Source organism: Zalophus californianus, chromosome 9, assembly GCF_009762305.2.
Source record: "Zalophus californianus isolate mZalCal1 chromosome 9, mZalCal1.pri.v2, whole genome shotgun sequence".
NCBI lineage: Eukaryota > Metazoa > Chordata > Mammalia > Carnivora > Otariidae > Zalophus > Zalophus californianus.
Genome location: NC_045603.1, coordinates 33,676,204 through 33,695,931, shown reverse-complemented (window position 1 = coordinate 33,695,931; position 19,728 = coordinate 33,676,204). Strand labels below are relative to the sequence as shown.

The window sequence follows — 19,728 nt, the reverse complement described above, 5'->3', positions numbered from 1 at the left end:
TTGACAGTTCTGATATTTGAGTAAGTTAGGCATTTCATCACAGAATGACAAGATTTCGTCGCAGAACTTATTAGATTAATTTAGTAATAGCTATAGCAATAATAAAAGTCTACATTTTAATGATGTCTATGATTTCAAGCCAGGTATAGATTAGATAAATCTGTATATAGGCAAAGAAATACAAAATAAATTAACAGAGGGAGACAACATTTTGTTGTAAATTTTGACAATTTTGTGTTTATTTAACTATATTGCATTTATAAATGAAAATATTCTGATATATTTCATCAAAAGGTGGTTATCCTTAATAAAATATAACCTAATATGACCAGTTTACATTTTATACAAAAAAAAACTTTAAATCATAGGTCATGTCAGTATGTGATCAAAAAAAAATATACCAAGATTGATTCATTTGTCTTGTCTCAAAAAGTGATAACAATTACCAACAAATTGGTTTATTGGAAGGAACTGCTGATCATGAAAGTGGCCAGGATGCAAACCCCGTCCTCTGGTTTCCTTCCATTTGTCTATGTAGTATAGTCATTGTTGCACCTAAGAAATGTTAGAGAGAGAAAAAAACTAACTAGAAAAATGCAGCTGTAAGTTACTAAATCTCAATTTACTGAAGCCATACAGCTAAATTTCTAGGACAGTAACAGGCAATGTAATACAATGTAATAGGTATTACCAAGCATCTACTAAATATAATGACTATCTGAACCTATTTGAATACCCAGTGTGATGGGGAACTCATCATATTGCAAGTGAGTTTCTATACTTTTAATTATTACTAATGGGTCTTTACTTCCACGACTTGGACAGAAATATTGTTGGAACATGCTGAAACCTCAACAGATGTCCAGTTAGAAATAGTGAAAAGTTGGAATTGGGAGGTGTTAGGCCTTGGGAAACTGATGTTGCTGAAAGGAATGACATTCATAATTGACAGGCAATAAAGCAAATCACATGTATGTCTAAAGATATGCATTGAATATGGGCTGATTCAAGAAGTTGTATTAAAGAAAATATTTTTCCTTTAATTTCAACTGTTTTATTAAGGTGTAACTTCAAAAACAGTAATAAGCACATATTTTATTTGTAATGAGTTTTAACTAATGTATACACCCATGTAGTCAACACCCAGTTAAGATACAGAACGTTCCTTCTTGCTAATTTCCAGTCAGATCTCCCTGCTCCCACTGCTGAGTCAATCATGATTTATTTCACCAGAGAAACATCTTGCTTGTTCTTGAACTGTATATACATGCAATTAAAGAGTATGTACCCTTTCTGTCTGGCTTCTTTTATTCAAAATTATGTTGGTGTTATTTATTCATATTGTTGCATGTATCAGCAGTTCAAACATCTTTAATGCTCAGTTGTGTTCCATTGTATGAATATATTGCAATTTATCCATTTCCAGTTGATAAGTATTTGGAAGGTTTTCAGGGTTTTTAAATTTATTATGAATAATAATGCTATGAGCATTCTTTTTCTTTAAATTTTTATTATGTTATGTTAGTCACCGTACAGTTCATCATTAGTTTTTGTTGTAGTGTTCCATGATTCATTGTTTGCATGTAACACCCAGTGCTCATTATAACACGTGCCCTCAATACCCATCACCCCTTCCTGTTCCCCTCTGAAATCCTCAGATTGTTTCCCAGAGTCCATAGTCTCTCATGGTTTGTCTCCCCCTCTGGAGGGAAGATGCTATGAGCATTCTTATACAAGTCCTTTTATGAATGTAAGATTCCATTTTTTGTGTGTAAATTCGTAGAATTGTTAGGAATTTTTTTAACTTTTCAAGAAACTAGACAACTCTTTTCCAAAGTAGTTGCACCATTTTATGCTCCCATTATCAAGACTTTGATATGAATTCTTTATCATTATCAAGTATGAATTCATTATCAAGTTTGTGCTGATATTTGGAAAATATCCCTTCTCCTATGCTTCCATAAATGTTTAATAATGTTACCAGGAATAGGATATGACCTTGAAATTTTCTTTGTGAAAAAGTTTTTATGTGTCAACTTATTTTTTAACAGATATAGGGCTACTGTATTGTTTTCCTATTTCTTCTTGTGAAAGAAATCTACTGAGAAATTCAAAAATCATATTTTCCTGATAGCCGCTAAAATAGAAATTTGAAAAGTAAAGGTGTTAAATTTACAGATGACCTACTTCTTTTTCTTTTCTTATTATTTAATTATTTTTATTTTAGTATAGTTGACACACAATGTTACATTAGTTTCACATGTACAAGATAGTGATTTGACAAGCTTATATGTTATGCTATATTCACAAGTGTAGCTACCACCTGTCACCATACAACACTATTAAACAAATTTAAAAATAAATAAAAAGGGGAATTTATTGGCCCACTCAAGTTAAATGTCTAAGGTTATACCAGTACCAGGGCTTCAAATTCTATTACTAGGACCTACTCTAAAAATGTCTTAATTCTGTTCTCTTTCATGTTGGCTTCTGTCAAAGATTTAATACAAAGACAATAACTTCTCAGAGTCAAGTACAGTTAGGATGGAAAGGGAGAAACCCAAGTATCTTTTACTACAGTTTAAATATCCTGTAAGTGTCATTGGACAAAATTAGGGCACATAATTATCCTTAAGCCAGTCACGATGCCCATACCCAGAGTATGTCATTGAGTCAACCGCATACAAAGCACAGTGAATTGGGACTGTGGAAGGGGTAATTCAAAAGTAATTCAAAAGAGAGAATAGATGCTAGGTGCCCTGCAAAACTACTAGGAGGGTATGAAATTGCTCAGAGCTCATCGCAAGCATTCCAGACACTTAATAGAAAAATGCTAGGCTCACTATCCCAGAATGCATTCAGCATTCAAGCAGAAATTCTCAGTACAGTTTCTGACTTAAACAAGACATGTTTAGAAACTGGGTGGAATTGGAGAATGCAGGAAGTGACACAGTGAGTTTGTAAATAGTTTCCTCTGAGTCTCCTTCATCAAGCATGTATAAAATATGTTCTCTAGAGTTACATAAGAAAAGCCTAATGTTTATTTCATTTAGAATTCTTTAGGTTAGGCAAATATTTTACTCTGAAATCTCTTTCATATAAAGCTAAACTTCATTAACTTTTATGGGAATCTCTTGTATGTTATGGTTTCCAAATATATTCCTTCTTAAAGAACTGTGTATTATTCTAGATGTGGTCTTATAAGTACAGAGTAAAGCAAAACTCTTGCCTGCATTTCTGGACACTGTATCCATGCTAATTAGGTAGTTTTGTTGGCATCTTTAATATGTCATTGACACACTGTATTTGTAGTTGACCAAAACCCTTTAAGTCTTTCCTATATTACTCTTATTTTGTTGCACCTTTCTGATATTAGTCTTGTAAAGCCATATATATATATATATATATATATATATATATATATATATATATGGCCATATATATATATATATGTATGATTTGTTGTTTTACTTTACTTTACCTTCCGGCTTTATTTCTATTCTAAATTTCACCTATTCAGATTTTGTCCCCTGTAGTTTTAACCACTTGGGATTATCTTGCACTCAATCTTTCCAATTTTGCATATCACCATTATTCCTGGTGTTTTCTCACCAATAAATTTCAATTAACATGTTATCTGTGTCCAACTCTAATTGTTACTGTGTGTCTTGGACGTGATACAGAACATTCATGTAGACTTAACACTGTTGGGATCTGGCCATTAAGTTCATCTGAGTATTTTATTGTCAAAAATAGCTTGAACTTACTATATGTTACAGACCTAGCTCCAAGAACTCTCTGTGTTGCTTTACCTAATCATCAAAATAACCTCTAAGGAGTAATGTTATCATTCCTATTTTGCAGATTAGAAAACTGAGTCACAGAAAGTTTATGTAAATTTCCCAAAATCATACCACTAGTGAGTAGCTGAGCCAAGATTCTAAGGTAGACTGCCTCCTGAGCCTGGGCTCTTCACTTCTCATCATTTTCCCTCACCAGTCATCCCTGCAAGAATATGAGACAATCTCTCAAAAGGCCATATTGAAATTCATGAGAATTCTGGAACCCAAATCGGAATCACTAGAATTGTCACTATTTTCCCAATTGATTATAATTCGTCGTGACTGCAAAGAAATGAGTAGAGACGAATATTCACTAAACCATGTGCTGCTGCTATAAGCCTAATGGTGACCCACAGGACATTCCAGTTACAGACTTACCCTTTATTATCACCTAACTTTTAGCTGCATTTGTCATACAAGAACCTCCATTCTATTGTAAGCTGGATAAGCCAAATTTATTATATAAAATCTTAAACCAAGTCTATGATCTTGTTTTTGCTACAATACTGATATCAATATTTGTTTAACCATTTCAGGTCCAAGGTTCCTTTGACCTTTCCTACTATTTCTGCTCCCAAGAGATCTACCTCACAATTCTGTTCTTATATTCCTAAATCAAGAATTCCCTGAGGCACCTGCGTGGCTCAGTTGGTTGAGGGTCTGACTCTTGGTTTTGGATCAGGTCATGATCTCAGGGTCATGGGATCAAGCCCTGCATCAGACTCTGCACTCAGCAGGGCATCTGCTTGGGATCCTCTCTCCCTCTGTCCCTCTCCCTGCTCACATACTCTCTCTCTCTCTCTTAAATAAAATAAATAAATCTTAAAAAAAATAAAAAAATAAAATAAAAGGATTCCCACCAGCCTTGGAGATTCTTCCTTTCATCTCACACTTGCCCCAGCTGGTGAAATTCTCTTCACATTCTACCTCCATACGTAAAAGAAGTTTTACCTAGAGCTGTTATTCTTAGTAGTAATTACCAATACTATGCCTCTAAGGACCCAGAAAGAATATGTACTCAGGGTTCTTGAAGTCTGAAAATTTAATCAAGGCATTGATAATGAAACAAAGAGGAAAATAAATTTGTGTCATCGAAACTATATGGCAACAAATCTAAAGACCTGTATACTGAAATTCTGCTTATTATGAGTTCTCCTCATCTATTTTGATTTGTGTTCCTTTCTCTTCTTCTCTCTATGTCCATACATAATCAAGTTAGCTAGACCTTGTTTTATTTGTAATTCTATTGGTAAAAGCATCAGAAACTCAATTAAAATCAGTTCAGAAAAAAAAAGGAAAGATCACCAGCTTGCTTCAGAAACCCAGAACAACAAAAAAGCCAGAGACTGTGCTAACACTAAAGCAATTAGGGAACCCTAATTCCACCATAGCCCAGTTTTTCTCTTTCTCACATTTCCTCCTCTCTCTTTTACTTTTCTTCTTTTTTCTTTTTTGGTTCCTCTGTGGGTTGGCTTTATCCTATCAAAGCCTTAGGATATTGGAGGCTTGGACCTGGCAACTCTGGAATCTCATTCATTTCACCATCAGAGACTAATTGCCCCTTTTTCTTTAATTACAAAAATCCTTGGGGGAAATATGCTGACTGCCCTGACCTAAATCTATGTCCATCCCTGTGGATAATGGATTCGGTTTCCATGATGAAAATTTCCCAACACTACCTCAGAATGGAGTGGAGGAAAAGCTATTCCCACCAAAAAGTGGAGAGGTTTTTTTCTGGAATAAAGGAGAGTTTTTTCGAAAGACAACTGTTGCCCAAGGCCTGCTCTCTTGTCTTTATCACTTTATTTTCCCCTTCTAATCCACAGTAATGCAGAGGTTCCTCCCTTATGCTGTATTCTCTATACTGACACGAGAAAAATAACCTTTCCTACTCTGGACTTTATCTGCAAAGTAGGCATCTTGCACTATCAAGATCTTTGCACTATCTTTCATTCAAGTCCCAAAGCACGCATTCTTTCCATTTTTTACTGAGCTCATAATGTTCACGGACAAATAAAATCCCTGCCAAGAAACTACCCATGGCTACTTATAACCTACCTAGATACACCTAAATATTCAAAATAGACATAGCTTAGGCTCTGGCTTTGGAATTTTTACCACATAAAATTAAAAGATTATGTAGCATTCCCATACATTAAAATGTCAGTTTGAGGAATTTAAAAAGGATTAGGTATAAACCACATAATCAGTCGAGTATATGAATCACCTGTGTTGCTTTGCTAGTTCAAATGAAATGAAGATTAAAGTTATTTCAAAAAGTTAATTACTTTTAAGTTGATCCAAGACCATGGGTTACACCCCTAACTCTCACAACTGGTCAAAACATCATGGATGGAAAACAGAAATGTTTCAATTTATTTAACTTTATAAGAGAAGCAACAGAAAGTTTTCCTTTAATATATTAAAACCCCAGTTCTCCATGTCATTTTCTCTACACATTTGTAATTTGCCATGAGTTATGATGTCATAAATGTTTTATACTAGCAAAAATGACAGTATCAAATTTATAAATAATTGCCTTTTCAGTAACTCTATGTGAATTTCAGTTCATCCCATACTGTCATACATTATTCTCATTTACATCTGTCCAATATTCTTCCTTGGATGGAAGGGAAGCTAGTGACCTTACAGTGAGCACATCCAATTAAAACCACTGTAGCATATTTAGTAGGGATGGATCTGACCTGGTTTGCATCTGGAAAAGAGCATATTGTGAACAGTAACAAACTAGGAAGCAGGGAGACAATCTGAGGGTTGCTATAGTAATTCTGCAGAGAAGGAGGAAGCTAAGACCAGACACAGCAGAAAGGTAATTAAAAGATAATTATATCCTGCCACTTTACTAAATTCCTGTATGAGTTCTAGCAGTTTTGGGGTGGAGTCTTTTGGGTTTTCCACATAAAGTATCATATCATCTGCAAACAGTGAGCGTTTGACTTCTTCTTTGCCAATTTGGACGCCTTTTATTTCTTTTTGTTGTCTGATTGCTGTGGCTAGGACTTCTAATACTAGTTGAATAGCAGTGGTGATAGTGGACATCCCTGCCGTGTTTCTGACCTTAGGGGGAAGCTCTCAGTTTTTCCCCATTGAGGATGATATTTGCTGTCGATTTTTCATAGATGGCTTTTATGATATTGAGGTATGTACCCTCTATCCCTATACTCTGAAGAGTTTTGATCAAGAAACGATGCTGTACTTTGTCAAATGCTTTTCCTGCGTCCCCGTTTTTTTGTTTTTTTGTTTTTTTGTTTTTTAGCGGAAGCACTGTGTTTAATAAGAGAGGGGGCCAGTGGCCGAGTAATTCCGAGTCCTGTGGAAGAGTCACCGGCTACCTGCCAGGGCCCAGATTTAAACTCCAGGAGGCAGCAATCTAGGCCTGGGGACCGGCACCTAGCCCCCATTGCTTCCATTAGGTGGGTAACTCGGGGGCGTCTCAGCCCTCCCGGTGCCACGGCGCCCTGGAAGCGGGAGACTGGACTATTGCCCTGGCCCCACCCGGTTTCACTGTCCCTGGCTCCGCCCCCCTTACATTTAATCCTCTCCTGGCTGGAGTGTGACGGAAGCAGAGGACAGAGGAGCAAGGTGGCAGGGGGTTAGTGCAGAGAGCGGAGGCCACAGTCGGTGGCGGACCGGTGGCGGACCGGCCGCCACCACCTTGCAGAAACGCACCCTCTGTAAGTCGGTGATCTCCGCGGTCTCCTGGCCCTCAGTACCCGCCTCTGGAGCTGCCTCAGACCCTTCCTCTTAAGCTTGCTGGGTTCTTGGAAGGCTGGGCCCACTCTCAAGGGAGGCAGGGGCTGGCTGGTCACCTCCGTTGGGACTTCCGGTGCGGCTTCGGGGAGGGCTTCCGGTGGGCTCAGCCTCTTGGAATTCATGGCCTTGGGCTGGTTCTTGTTCCTCCTCATCAGCCTCTTCTTCCTCGACCTCCTCTTCCTCCTCCTCACTCATGTCTTCCCACTCCTCATCCTCCCCCTCGTCCTCTTCCCTCAGGTCCTCCCCCCCCACGTCCTCCTCCCCTCATCCTCAGGGGGCCGGTGGGCCGGAGGAGCTGGGGTCTCCGGCGGCTGCGTGGGCGTCTCCTCAGGTGGGGCGGGCTGTGGGGTCTCTGGGGCTGGGGGCACTGCGTCCTTCCTCTCCCAGCGGTTATCATGGTCACTGTAGGCAGGAGGGGCCGCCTTGGTCTGGGGTCGACTACTCTTCCTCCTCCTGCGGCTGACCTCAGCTTTGTGCTGGGACAGGAACTCCCTGAAAGTGGGGGGCTTGGGGGGCCAAGTCCAGGCCTGGTCATCATAGCGGTGGGATGGTTCAAGGGCAGCAGCTGGGCCATCCTTGAACATGCTGTCACTCTTCTCAGCATCCCACTCCTGCCGCCACTGGCTGGTGGGCTTGCGGTGTCTCTGCAGCCACTCCTGGTCGATCTTCTCCCTCTCCTGCTTCCAGTGCAGATACTCTGACCGCTCGCGGCCCGTCATGGACAGCATCATGTCATCAGCGCCACCCAGGCCGGCCGGCGGCCCTGCTGCTCCTGCTCCAGGCCGCAGCGCACCCACTCGAAGTCCCGCCCCTCCCCCCCAGTTGCACCCATGCCCTCTCCGGCTCCTCCAGGGGCCGGCTACGTCTCCGGGGGTCGTCCAGGAAGTTCCGCACCAGGTTGGGCTCCAGCACACCTTCCCGCTGGTTTCACTCCTACTCTGCAATCTTCTCCATCTCCTTGTTCATCTTCTGGATATTCTGCCGGCGCCGCTCTGTCGGCAGCTGAGGCTGCTGATTGATTTGTGGATGTTGACCCAACCTTGTAGCCCAGGAATAAATCCCACTTGGTCATGGTGAATAATCCTTTTAATGTACTGTTGGATCCTATTGGCTAGTATTTTGGTGAGAATTTTGCATCCATGTTCATCAAGGATATTGGTCTGTAAATCTCCTTTTTGATGGGGTCTTTGTCTGGCTTTGGGATCAAGGTAATGTTGGCCTCATCAAATGAGTTTGGAAGTTTTCCTTCCATTTCTATTTTTTAGAACAGTTTCAGAAGAATAGGTATTAATTCTTCTTTAAATGTTTGATAGAATTCCCCTGGGAAGCCATCTGGCCCTGGGCTTTTGTTTCTTGGGAGATTTTTGATGACTGCTTCAATTTCCTTCATGGTTCTGGGTCTGTCCAGGTTTTCTATTTCTTCCTGGTTCAGTTTTGGTAGTTGATACAGCTCTAGGAATGCATCCATTTCTTCCAGGTTATCTAATTTGCTGGCATAGAGTTGCTCGTAATATGTTCTTATAATTGTTTGTATTTCTTTGGTGTTGGTTGTGATCTCTCCTCTTTCATTCATGATTTTATTTATTTGGGTCATTTTTCTTTTTGATAAGTCTGGCCAGGGGTTTATCAATCTTGTTAATTCTTTCAAAGAACCAGCTCCTAGTTTCATTGATCTGTTTTACTGTTCTTTTGGTTTCTATTTCATTGATTTCTGCTCTGATCTTTATTATTTCTCTTCTCCTGCTGGGTTTAGGCTTTATTTGCTGTTCTTTCTCCAGCTCCTTTAGGTGTAGGATTAGGTTATGTATTTGAGACCTTTCTTATTTCTTGAGAAAGGCTTGTATTGCTATACACTTTCCTCTTAGGACTGCCTTTGCTGCATCCCAGAGAATTTGAACAGTTGTGTTTTAAAATCAATGCATAAAAAACAGTGGCATTCCTATACACCAAAAACAAGACAGAAGAAAGAGAAATTAAGAAGTCAATCCCATTTACAATTGCACCCAAAACCATAAGATACCTAGGAATAAATCTAACCAAAGAGACAAAGAATCTGTCCTCAGAAAACCATAAAATACTCATGAAAGAAATTGAGGAATTCACAAAGAAATGGAAAAACATTCCATGCTTGGATTGGAAGAACAAATATTGTGAAGACGTCAATGCTACCTAGAGAAATCTACACATTTAACGCAATCCCTATCAAAATACCATCCACTTTTTTCAAAGAAATAGAACAAATAATCCTAAAATTTGTATGGAACCAGAAAAGACCCCGAATAGCCAGAGGAATGTTGAAAAAGAAAAGCAAAGCTGGTGGCATCACCATTCCAGACTTCAAGCTCTATTACAAAGCTGTCATCATCAAGACAGTATGGTAGTGGCACAGAAACAGACACATAGATCAATGGAACAGAATAGAGAGCCCAGCCAGAAATGGGCCCTCAACTCTATGGTCAACTAATCTTCAACAAAGCAGGAAAGAATGTCCAATGGACAAAAGACAGTCTCTTCAACAATTGGTGTTGGGAAAATTGGACAGCCACATGCGGAAGAATGAAACTGGACCACTTCCTTACACCACACACAAAAATAAATTCAAAATGGTTGAAAGACCTAAATGTGAGACAGGAGTCCATCAAAATCCTAAAGGAGAACACAGGCAGCAACCTCTTCGACCTCAGCCACAGAACTTCTTCCTAGAAACATTGCCAAAGGCAAGGGAAGGAAGGGCAAAAATGAACTCTTGGGACTTCATCAAGATGAAAAGCTTTTGCACAGCAAAAGAAACAGTCAACAAAACCAAAAGACAACCGACAGTAAAGGAGAAGATATTTGCAAATGACATATCAGATAAAGGGCTAGTATCCAAAATTTATAAAAAAAACTTATCAAACTCAACACCCAAAGAACAAATAATCCAATCAAGAAATGGGCAGTTGACATGAATAGACATTTTTCCAAAGACATCCAAATGGCCAACAGACACATGAAAAAGTGCTCAACATCACTTGGCATCAGGGAAATCCAAATCAAAACCTCAATGAAATACCACCTCACACCAGTCAAAATGGCTAAAATTAACAAGTCAGGAAATGACAGATGTTGGCGGGGATGTGGAGAAAGGGGAACACTCCTACACTGTTGGTGGGAATACAAGCTGGTGCAGCCACTCTGGAAAACAGTATGGAGGTTCCTCAAAAAGTTGAAAATAGGCTACCCTACTACCCAGCAATTGCAGTACTGGGTATTTACCCCAAAGATACAAATGTAGGGATCCGAAGTGGTATGTCCACCCTGATCTTTATAATAGCAATGTCCACAATAGCTAAACTGTGGAAAGAGCCAAGATGTCCATTGACAGATGAATGGATAAAGAAGAGGTGGTATATATATACAATGGAATATATGCAGCCATCAAAATGAATGAAATCCTGCCATTTGCAATGACACTGATGGAACTAGAGGGTATTATGCTGAGCGAAATAAGTCAATCAGAGAAAGACATGTATCATATGATCTCACTGATATGTGGAATTCTTAATCTCAGGAAACAAACTGAGGGTTGCTGGAGTGGTGGGGGATGGGAGGGATGGGGTGTCTGGGTGATAGACATTGGGGAGGGTATGTGCTATGGTGAGCGCTGTGAATTGTGTAAGACTGTTGAATCACAGACCTGTACCTCAAACCAATATTGCATTATATGTTAAAAAGAAGAAGAAGAAGGAGAAGGAGAAGGAGAAGAAGAAGAAGATAGCAAGAAGGGAAAAATGTAGGGGAGGCAATCAGAGGGGGAGACAAACCATGAGAGACTATGGACTCTGAGAAACAAACTGAGGGTTCTAGAGGGAGGGGGTCAGGGGATGGGTTAGCCTGGTGATGGGTATTAAAGAGGGCATGTACTGAATGGAGCACTGGGTGTTATACGCAAACAATGAATCATGGAGCACTACATCAAAAACTAATGATGTAATGTATGGTGATTAACATAACATAATAAAATTTTAAAAAATGGCCAAAAAAAAGAATTAAAAGGTAATACAATTTAGAATACAAGTTGAGAAGATACAACACAAGTCATATAGCCAGGCCACTTTTAAAAATCACTCAGAGAAACTCACTTTAGATAATAAGGAATTAAATATTTACCATAGAGGTACCCTGTGCAGGACAATTTTGTGAATACTGCTGATATTTTTACAAACAAACAATGAAATTTCCTGCTGTTATGAAGTTCACATTCCAGGTGGGAGTGTAAAGAAAACAGACAATAGTAATAAGTACAATTTCTACTACATTTAATACTGATAAATACTGTAGGGAATAATAAAACAAGGAAGGTGTTAGAGGTATCTGAGAACTGAAAATGTCGATGTTACTAAAAAAGACCTCGCTGAGAAAGTGGGTCTGGGATCAAAGTCCTGACGGAAGTAAAGGAGCCAAGTAAGTATACAGGAAAGAGAATTTCTAGCAAAGGAAATATCTGTGCAAGACAGTGGTGTTTCCTGGGATGGCAACATGACTATAGAAGAGTAAAGGAAATGAGAGTAGCAGAAGATGAGATCAGAGATATCTGGGAGTTGCAGGGTCTAGGTCACAGAGGGCCTTGTAAATAAATCATGGCAAGACTTGGGTTTTTATTCACAATAAGAGGGAAAAGCACTGGAATCATTTGACCCAGGAGTGGCATGATCTGATTTACTTTTAACAGAATTGCTCTGGCTGTTATACTGACTTATAGGAGGAAGGAAAGACAAGGAAAAACAAGGGTGGAAGGAGGCTCACCAATTAGGTGAAATAAGTTGGAATAAGCCACTGAGGGATGATGGTGGATTAGACCAGGAAGATAGCACTGGGGTGGTGAGAAGTGGGTGGATTCTGAATATACTTTGAAGGCAAACTTAATGGGATCTTCCAATGGACCAGGTAAAGGGATAAAGCAAAGATATGGGTAAAGAATTCTGCCAATGATCTTGGATTAAGCAATTGGAAAACAGGAGTCAGGCCATGATTCTGCCCATTATAAATATGTATCATTTGTAATGTGAGAATCAAGCAAATCATTTCTGAAAACTATACTGGAATTATTCAACTATACCTTTTAGACAGTATTATTCAAAATCTATGAAGAATATGATTGACAGAGAAAAAGTAATGAGATCTGGATGGAAAATATGACACGTAGGCCACTACCTGAATTTTTCCTCTTTTAATTGTGACATAATAAACAGATCATTTACCTTGCTTTTGTTGTCTAGGGTAAGGATATAAATTTGATTAATAATAATTCTTATTTTCTCAGGAGGCTACATTAATTTATGAACATGTAAAAAACGTTACAATAATTTAAATAGAAAAATAATATAATATTTTTATTAATATTGTATATTATTACATAATATTATAGAATATTCATCTACATATACTTTAAATAAATTTTTCCTAGCACATTCTTTTATTATCTCTCATATAACCACAACTTTGAAACATCATTTTCTATAGTGTCAATATAAAGATAATTTAGTCTTTCCTCTAGTTAAATTTTTTTTATAGATTGAGAATTTAGAAAAAATTATTTGCAATTTTGATCATCAGATGTTTTTAATTCCACTATGTTGTAATAAAATAGTTTTAACATTTTGAAACTCTGCTGGTCTTTTTTATTTTTATTTTTTTTCAGTGTCTGGCTTTCCATTTGAATACTTCCTCTTTGTTATACTTCAATTTCAGCAAAATGATTAATTCTGAAAAAAATGTAAAAAATTAATCTGAAATTAGGGCCCGCCCCAGAGCACTTAAAAGTGCATACTTAGACTATCTTGTGTTGCACTGAGCTACTCAATCATGAAAACAAATTACTCTTATGTTACGTATTTTGAATTATTGACAAATGTGTAGGAGTGTTATCACCAGAACACTTGTTTCTTCAGGCTCTTTACTGCACTGGTATCGGTTTTACACATCATTTTATCTGAAACTTCTAGACAAAATGTGTTAGATATTCCCTATACATAAAACTTGAGGCTTCCCGATGTAGTCAGGATTTGTAGTGCTGCTATGAGTCTGCATCTACCCTACAAACAGGAATTCTGAGAAGCCCCAGTTGGCACAATTCCCTTCAACAAATAGGATGCACATATAATTGTATTTGCTGCTGAAGTGAATATATTAGGAACAAGAGGACTTCTGTTTTGGGAAGGCTTTGAAACAACTAAAATCTACTGCTTAATATTTTGCACATAGAATGACTAGAAGAATTTTCTGCAGACTAGTTCTGAATCTGGTTCTTTATATTTCAAACCTGCTTCTTCTCCACTACCCACATAAAGGTAGGAGACATCGGGCACACTCGTATTGCCATGTTACCCCTGGCATGCACTTTTGTGAGTCAATATGGTAAGTGATGGAAGTCTTTCTGGAGGCCATTCTAACTGTAGCTAGCAATAACTTAATTATACACAAAAGAAACTATAAATCAAATAATAGTATACTACTGAACCAAATTAACTATCAGTTCAACTCAATTTCCCTTTGTCCAGATCCAAAAAAATGCCTGTGACTACTCCAAAGCCAACCATCAAAAGGGAAGTGTGTCAAAAACAAGGTCCAAATAGTATGATCTATGAAACTGTAAGTATATTAGGCATCAGATATACTGACATATAATTGTAATACATAAAAAAATGTGAGTTCACACACAGATGAACTCAGCACTTGTAGCAGTGCTATGGGTTTATGCCCCCAAATATGAGAATTTTGATAAAATGTATTTTGTATAATTCCATATAAGAGGGGGAAAAGATGGTACACTTATAATTCTAATAGTGAACATGTAGAAAATATTATACTTTGATTATGTTTGGCCCTGTATCTCATGATGCCAGGTGAATCTTGAATGCCCAATTTGTATTCAGATAAAGTATAAAACTATAAATGTTACAACACGACATCTTTTCACAACATGTGGCATCCTAGGTATTAAACTCAAATGTCGTTCTCCTTTTATCCGTAAATAGTCTCAGAATCCAGATGAAATCAATGTAAAATAACATATTTCAAACTATTTTTAGTAATTTGGTGGAAATGAATTTAAATATTTATGAAGATAGAATTTATTTTTAAGTATATTGTTCACAGGCCTCTTTTATAAAACCAGAGCTTATAGGAAGATGTCAATCAAGGATCATAATTCTATTCACTATCATTTATTAAACCCTAAGCAGAACTATTTTCTATGAAAGGATGTTTTATGTTATGTTCAACTGCCAAGTGAAATAAACTGACTTAAAAATTGCCAGCCATATCTGTTTCTGGTAGTAGGCATATAGGAATTAATTTGAGCTGGTCCCCTTTATTCAAAGCAAAGCATTATAGAGCTTGACCCTTTTCCTTTTGAGGTTCAATATTATTAAAATATATTTGATGAAATTAGAAGACTTGACAGAGGTCAGCTTGCAAATATGGCCAGCAGGTACTCATGAAGGGGGATTCATTGAAAGGGTGGAAAAATAGGGATTGTCGACCTAGGCTCAAAATCAATTCCTAGAACACTGTGTGGTTGAGACAAGATCCCCCTTCTGGCCTACCCATGCTGGCACTACCCAGCTTTTCTTTAGGAAAATGGTTATATATATACTTAAGCATGTTAGGTCATGTGAAATTGAACTGTTACTTTAGAAGTCTAACTCTTCTTTATCATGGAGTAACTATTGGTAATCATAGTATGGGGTATGGTGGGTGAGAGAACTTTTCTAACCTACTGTGACCCAGTCCCAGAGAAACTGCTGCAGACCAGCAAATAGAAAGAATACCTAGTTCTCTACAGGTTTACTTGTTCTCGGTGTATAGTTCTTACTGTGTAGCTATTATCACAATAAAACAGGATTCTCTAACAACTTATATGGGCTTTCTGGCTTTCTATCCCTCAGCAATAATAATCAATTTTTGTCTCAAGGCAGGAAAAAGAATATAGGCAAAGAAATAAAGCTATTCTCTCGACCTGTGAACCGGAGCCTGGGATGATTTAATTTGAATGATCTCATATTGTGCTATTCTAAGCTGGAGTTGCATAGAACATTTAGAACAAACTCTGAGCCCCGCTTTGGACAACGAATGCTATGGTTTCACTTGATATGGCAGTGCCCTACACTAAGTATTTCAGATAATTTTGTTTCTAAAGTTGATGGAATTCTTTAAATTATCTGATAAGTAGCCAGATGGGTATCTGAAGGTTGGTATATTTAACTGGTATATTTAAATTATTTCCGTATTGCTCTTGATTAAATAATGAATACCGATATAAATTAAATTTGTAAGCCATCATGAAATGACATAGAGTACAGATGAGATTATCTAGAGAGAGAGAGAGAGAGAGTGTGTGTGTGTGTGTGTGTGTGTGTGTGTGAGAAAAGAAGAGACAAAAATGATGAACATGTAAACAACAAATTTCAAGAGCTGGACTGAGTTAGAACAGCTGCTAATTAAACTGAGAAAGGGTAGATTGAGAAGGAGACCAAACTATAAGAGAAATCCGGACAATAGAGGGATGATGGAATTTTGGGAAGGAGGAAGTAGTCAAATTGGCCGGATTTGACACCTAGAATGCCAAAGCCACTGGTGATTTGCCAAGAGAGTGTGATGAAATGTTAAGGATTGAAATCCAGAGTAGAGTGAGAAGTAGGATGGAAGTTAGAGATGAGGAAAAGAGGCAGTAATTTGGGCTCTGGATGTATAATCTATAATCTGTGTGTGTGTGTGTGTATGTTAATATATATAATAATGGTTAAATGAAAAAAATGTCTTTAGAATTGAAAAGATCTGAGCTTGAAACTTGGGACTGATACTTATTAGCTGGATGACTTTGGGTTGCCTCAGGGTTATTATTTCTTAAATAGAGACATTAATGCTTTTTTCACAAAGTGCCTTTAGAGAATAAATTGAATATCATGCATACACTCTTTAGCCAATTATAAGTACTTAATAAATGGTAGCTATTGATACCATTAAAAAGTAGCTTAGATCATCCCTCATAATTAATTTAATTATTACTAATTATATTACTCAAGATGATGATAATGATAATTCTACTACTAATAAATGTGACTGAGAGATGATCTCTACTAATTAGATGGCTAATTGATGGCTAACTTGGAAATTAGTTAACTTAAGCATTAAGGAATTTATTGGAAGAGAGAAGAGAGTGTTGTGTAGTTTACAAAATTAAAGAAACTGGATGCTGAAATCAAGCAGGAGTTGCAGGAGTCCAGGCATGGTCAAGATGCCAAAGGCTGTCACAGAAGCCACCTTTTCAGGACATGGCAGCCCAGTCAGCCAGCTAGACCTTCCCTGCCTCCTCCCCGCACCTGCTGCTGTGAATCTGCATTTTCCCCTCTGCTGTTACCGCTCCAGGGCTGTTCGGCCTCCTGTGATTGACATTTTGGACCAAACTTTGATTTGCATGGCTTTCTGGTAAAGGGTATGATGCTTAGTGGCATCTCTGGCCATTGTCCATTAATCGTTGGTATCACTTCTTGAGCCTTGGCATCAAAAATGACTCCAGACTTTATAAAAGGACCCAGCTGAAAACCACTGTGGTTTGCAGATATCTCTAAAAGTGACTTTACTCTTCCAAAATTCAAATATAGGACAGGGCATCCACTTCATTATACCTGGGTCCTACAACCAGGCTGTACCCACTAGGAGCTTAAAGTAAAATAATATTGCCCCAATTTAATTTTCCTTGTAGGAGATAGCTGACTCCCACTTTAGATTCCCCTGTTACCTATGATTTGTGTTAAAATATTGCTCCACAAAAACAACAAATATCCATAGAGCCTCCTACGTGCCAAATATTATGCTAGACCCATTTATAGTGATTTATAATCTTTACAACACTTTAAGGCAAATATTGTTTGAATTATTTTATTGATGCACAAAATGAAGTTTCTAAGACTGTTTCTAAGATGCCTGCCATCGCTCAGCTAAAATCCGAGTTTGTCTGATGCAGATGTTCATTATCCTCTATCAGATCAAATTCAACTGCAATTTATAACAATTCCACCTCAAGTTACTATCTTTTTTTAAATTTTGTTTACTACTTTGAGCAAATGGTTTTTAATTATGTTAAACTATAACATCTCCATTGTGGAAATTCTCCCACATGGTGTTTACTGCGGTAAATCACTGCAGGATGGTTTTTGACTTATTATCTCTATTCAATAAACAAAAGACACTGCCTATATTTCTCATTCCAAATTCTCTTTCTAGTGTCTCCCAAGTTGAAGCTTAGTGTCATGCATTAAAAAAAAAAAAAAAAAAAAAACAGGTCTGAAAACTCCTTGAAAATGTTTTTCAGATGGCATCTAGGTAAAAATTCCAATTCTGTTTCCTTTTTACCTAAGAGAGTTCATTTTTACTTCCTAATTGCCTATAGCCTTGCCAACTCGGGATTTCTCCTCCAAACTAGTAATCTAGAAGCAGTCAAATTAAGGAAATCCCAACATGGAAGTGTGGAATCCAACATGGATCGCAGCATGGAAGCATACAGACTACACAATTAGTATATTTTGAGGATATTGCCCAATTGGTCCATGTATTTTTGGCTATGATGACTCAGAGTCCCGCAGTATTTATTTGTATAAATGTAGTTGAGTGGCCCTTTGTTGATGACTTATTTTTCTGCGACTTGGTATCTTACTGTCTGTAAGTATCTTATTGTCTTAGTCCATATAACAAAATATCATAGACTGGGTATGCTAAACAAGCATTGATTTCTCACAGTTCTGGAGGCTAGGAGGTCCAAGATCAAGAAGGCAACAGAGTCAGTGTCTGGGAAAAGCTTGCTTTCAGGTCGTAAGTAGCCTTCTCTTTGTACTAACATTGCAAGAGGGAAAAGGGAGCTCTCTGGGGTCTCTTTTGTAAGGGTAGCAATACCATTCGTGAAGGCTCACCCTCATGACCTAATCACCTCCTGCCTCCTAATACCATCACAGTGGAGCTTAGGATTTCAACATATGAAGATTCAGGATAACCATTCAGTCCATTGCATTTATTTTCCTTTATATTTCCTCCTTTCCGCCTACATACATTTGTTAATTGACTCATTTTTTTCCCTCAAATTTTTGAGTCATTTATAGGTGTTTGGCTTCAATAAATACAAACTACCACATACAAACATGCAAAAATTGCCAAACGTTTAATACAGTTTTGTTACCAATAAATGTTTTTGACTGCACGCCCATCTACTTTCCAGAAACCTTACAGGATCCATCATTGATAATGATCATTTTTGGACTTAAAAATCTGTTGCTGTTATTATGACCCACATCCTTTCATTCTCCGGTGAATATCATGTTTTTGAAGTTTTATCTTTCAGATAAGAAGAATGTGAGAGGCTGGCAAAAGAGAGGTTTAATCTCAATGGATTTCACTCTCTTTCCCGCAGTATATCCATAGCGACCAAGGTGCCAGAAACTAAGGGTAACATAATGATATTAATAGCCATCCTTAATTGAGTGTATACCAGGTTACATGTGCTGAGCAAAATGCTTTATAGGCCTTATTCATATATTATTCAAAACTACTAGGATATCACTTTACTTTTACTCTCTTTTTATAGCTGAGGAGTTCGAGTTATGATAAAATTGAATATGTAGGGGCGCCTGGGTGGCTCAGATGGTTAAGCGTCTGCCTTCGGCTCAGGTCATGATCCCAGGGTCCTGGGATCGAGCCCCACGTCGGGCTCCTGGCTCAGCGGGAGCCTGCTTCTCCCTCTGCCTCTCTCCCTGCTCATGCTCTCTCTCTCTCTCTGTATCTCTGTGTCTCAAATGAATAAAAATAAAATCTTAAAAAAAAAAAAAAATTGAATATGTAGTAGTAGGTCAGTACCAGGCCTGCATTCTAACTATTGCTTCGTAGTTCAAGAGTCTAATTTACATTCTTGTTACAGAAGTGTTGTGTGGGAGATGGTTAGCAAACGGTCAGTGGTATGATTTCGACTAAAGGAACAAAAGGAGTTCAGATAAGTGCAATCTCAGTAGGAATTTATTTATGTTTGTGTTTATTTATGTATGTAATATATGTATATGTATGTAGGCAGTTAACAATCATGAAA

The 19,728-nt window shown here is 37.9% G+C and overlaps 1 pseudogene; it reads right to left on the bottom strand.

The window, feature by feature from the left end:
* Positions 1-387: 387 nt before the first annotated feature.
* Positions 388-13,977, bottom strand: LOC113922405 (annotated as a pseudogene).
* Between the last annotated feature and the right edge of the window lie 5,751 nt (positions 13,978-19,728).